We start from the raw sequence: 3,949 nt of genomic DNA, 5'->3' as shown, positions 1-3,949 counted from the left end.
CATATGTCCTCTAATTTCAAGAACTATGCAAGCAAGGACAAATTGAAAAGCAACAAAAAGAACTTTCAATCACTCCCCTGGCTCTCCAACACAATATAAAAGATAAGGTAATTTATCATAATTGAGTGAAGAGGAAGTACTGCCCTTATTCATCTGGTTCTTTAGAATTAAGAAATGTTTAAGGTAGAATGCATTTTTATCATCCAATCCTTAACAGTGGTTGATGGAAATGAAGCATCTTTTGTCTGGAGACATCAGACTAATTTAGTCACAAGGATTATAATGAGAGACATAGACGTCTCACTTCATTCATCTAGGGACAATCCTAAATAAAATTACTGACTACTGACTCTATGCCTTCCGATTATTCACTAATTTGGCTCACTGAGTGTAAACTTTTATTTTCAGGTTCAATGGCAAGTAAGTATCAGAATCAAACATTTCTGTCTGCCTTCAAAGAGCAAAGAGCTTTTAGTCTAATGTGGAAGATATGGATATTGTGTTGTTAAATTCAATTCTGGAAACTCATTAGAAATATTTGGAAAGCAATGTTGGACCTATGTCATGTTGTATTCCTCTGAAGCAGACTTTGAGATGAGGATTTGTGTGCAAGGAAGTGTTTCCATAAGAAGCTGATAAGGAAAAGGGAGAAACATAACAAAGAAAAACAATGGGCCAGGTACAATGGCTCACGCCTGTAATCCCAGCACTTTGGGAGGCCAAGGTGGGCGGATCACCTGAGGTCAGGAGTTCAAGACCAGCCTGGCCAACATGGCAAAACCCCATCTCTACTAAAAATACAAAAATTAGCCGGGCATAGTGGCAGGCACCTATAGTCCCAGCTACTCGGGAGGCTGAGGTAGAAGAATCACTTGAACCTGGGAGGCAGAGGTTGCAGTAAGCTGAGATGAGCCATTGCACTTCAGCCTGGGCAACAAGAGTGAAACTCCATCTCAAAAAAAAAAAAAAAGAGAAAGAAAGAAAGAAAAAGAAAAACAGTGGAACCAAGGATGCCATGGTTTTAGCAAATTCCTAGATGGGTAGTTTCAGTCTGATTCCACAGGAGATTATGAAGTATAAGTTACAGCCTCAAAGTCATTGTGTCCTAAGGCAAGGAAGGTAGACTTTCATCTCCCAAAGTGATTACTCATTGGCTAAGCATCATCGTAGGGGATCAAAAACTCCCAGGCTCTTCTAGTTTTCTGTGTCTGTGAGTAAAGCTGTTCTAGTGGCCTAAGGACAGTCCTTTGAAGAAGAGTGACAGGTTAGAAGCTGTTAAAAGTAAAATCACATTAAAGACAGTGGAGGGGTATAAAGAAGAAGTAAAAGGGGAGGGAGGGAAACGAAATGAGCAATGGCAGTATCTACTGTCAAGAAATATGGGGGAGTGACATCAGCAAGATGGCAGAATAGGACTTTACAGCACTTATTCTGTTAGAGAAACATCACAAACAACTATCCATGCCCAAAAATACCTTTAACAAACTAAAGGATTCAAGTGAAAAATTGCAACGCCTTGGTGTAGCACAGAAATAAGAAAAGATGCACTGCCTTTTCCCGTGCCTGGGCAGCATAGTGTGCAGAAAGAAACTCTTCCAGTGGAGAAAAAAAGTGAAGTGAGCATCTGATTTTGCTGTGGATTCTGGCTCCAGACACACTACTGTGGCTGCAGGTACCAGACCAGCACACACAGACCTATGCTGGCCACCCTCCTAAGACACAGGCTCTAGACATGACCCAAGTCAGGTCAGCCCCTGCAAACACAGGCTCCAGGCTGGCTGCTGGCCTCCAAGGTCCCAATTCCCGGCAGATTTAGCCTCCAGGCCGACTCCTGTGCCAGGTTGGTACCCAAGAACCCCAGCTCCAGGTCAGCCGCCATGACTCCAGTCACCAAACCAGCACACATGTACCTATGTTCCAGGCCAGCTCCTGCAAATACAGGCTCTATCCCCACCCAGTAACCAGGAGCCACTGCAGCCCCACACTCCAGCAGACATATGGTTCATATCTATCCCAGTAGACCCAGGTTCTCGGCTGGCCCTTGTGGCCCCAGAACACTGGTCTGCCCCTGCAAACCCAATCTCTAGGCCTGTTTTAGTGCCAGGCAGTCACCTGTGGTCAGTAAACTACAAGAGAACACAGGTATACAAAAAAAAAAAAAAAAAATCAGAGACTGGGAGCAGTGGCTCACGCCTGTAATCCCAGCACTTTGGGAGAATGAGGTGGGTGGATCACCTGAGGTCAGGAGTTTGACACCAGCCTGGCCAACATGGTGAAACCCCATCTCTACTAAACGTACAAAAAACTAGCTGGGTGTGATGGTGGGCGCCTGTAATCTCAGCTACCCAGGAGGCTGAGGCAGGAGAATTGCTTGAACCTGGTAGGTGGAGGTTGCAGAGAGCCAAGGTCGTGCCACTGCACTCCAGCCTGGGTAAAAAGAGTGAAACTCCATTTAAAAAAAAATCAGGGGCGGGAAGCGTGGGGCGGGCCGGACAATGAGAGTGTCAGCTGCCTGAGCCAATAAAGCTGTACTGGTTTTGAATCGCCGTGCGTTTCCGGCTGCTGGGGTCAGGGGTCGAGGTTCAGGTCGCGGGGCGGAGGGAAGAGCGGGCGGGAAGGAGCTACGAGTAGCCGCCGAGAGGCCGGGGAGCCAGCGATAACAGACCCAGGTGAGCGGCCGCCGCTGCGCCCCCATGGCGGCCGCCAAGGACACTCGTGAGGACCATGATACTTCCACTGAGAATACAGACGAGTACAACCATGACCCTCAGTTTGTCTTCCTGAACAAGAAATTAAAACGCTGAAAGATGATGAAGAGGAACTTTTTAAAATGCAGGCAAAACTGTTCTGATTTGCCTCAGAGAACGATCTCCCAGAATGGAAGGAGCGAGGCACTGGTGACATCAAGCTCCTGAAGCACAAGGAGAAAGGGGCCATCCGCCTCCTCATGCAGAGGGACAAGACCCTGAATATCTGTGCCAACCACTACATCACGCGGATGATGGAGCTGAAGCCCAAAGCAGGTAGTGACCATGCCTGGGTCTGGAACACCCATGCTGACTTCGCCGACCAGTACCCAAGCCGGAGCTGCTGGCCATCTGCTTCCTGAATGCTGAGAATGCACAGAAATTCAAAACAAAGTTTGAAGAGTGCAGAAAAGCGATTGAAGAGAGAGAAAACAAAGCAGGATCAGGCAAAAACGATCATGCCAAAAAAGTGGCAAAAAAGCTAGAAGCTGTCTCGGTGAAGGAGGAGACCAAGGAGGATGCCGAGGAGAAGCAATAAATCGTCTTATTTTATTTCCTTTTCCTCTCTTTCCTTTCTTTTTTTTTAAAAAATTTTACCCTGCCCCTCTTTTTCGGCTTATTCTTTCATTTTTACAAGGGACGTTATATAAAGAACTGAATTCAACATTCAGGTTGTTTTTTTTTTGTTTGTTTCTAAGTTTTTGCCCTATTGAAGATGACTTCAGAAAATCCATTCCCCAGTCATGAAAATGTACTGTGCTAACTTTCTTTTCCATAGTGGAAACACTTATTTATAGTCATCAAAAAGAGTGAATAAAAAACACATTTGGAACTTGGAAAAAAATAAAAAAAAAATCAGAAAAACAATATACAAACAAAATGAAAAGCTCAACAAGGAGTTCAAGCGTAGAAATGATTTTTAAAAGAACCGAACATAAATTCTAAAGCTAAAGAACCAGTGACCAAACTGAAAAATACCTTAGAAAGCTTTAACAGCAGGCTCTATCAGGCAGAAGTATCAGTGAGCTTGAACATAGGCCATCTGAAGTAACCCAGAAAAACAAAAAGAAATGAAAAGAATAAAGAAAGCCTACAGGACGTATGGGACACGATCAAGTGAACCAATATATGTATTGTGAAAGTCACAAAAGAGCAGAGGAAGAGTAAGGGGTAGAAGGCTCATTTAAAGAAATAATGGCAGA

The 3,949-nt window shown here is 44.6% G+C and overlaps 1 pseudogene; it reads left to right on the top strand.

Annotated features, from left to right (window-relative positions):
• Window positions 1-2,679: 2,679 nt before the first annotated feature.
• On the top strand, window positions 2,680-3,596 carry LOC101131638 (ran-specific GTPase-activating protein-like; annotated as a pseudogene).
• Window positions 3,597-3,949: the final 353 nt, after the last annotated feature.

The sequence above is a fragment of the Gorilla gorilla genome, chromosome 10 (assembly GCF_029281585.2).
Source record: "Gorilla gorilla gorilla isolate KB3781 chromosome 10, NHGRI_mGorGor1-v2.1_pri, whole genome shotgun sequence".
In the NCBI taxonomy this organism is placed as follows: domain Eukaryota; kingdom Metazoa; phylum Chordata; class Mammalia; order Primates; family Hominidae; genus Gorilla; species Gorilla gorilla.
This window is presented reverse-complemented; position numbering and strand designations above follow the sequence as displayed.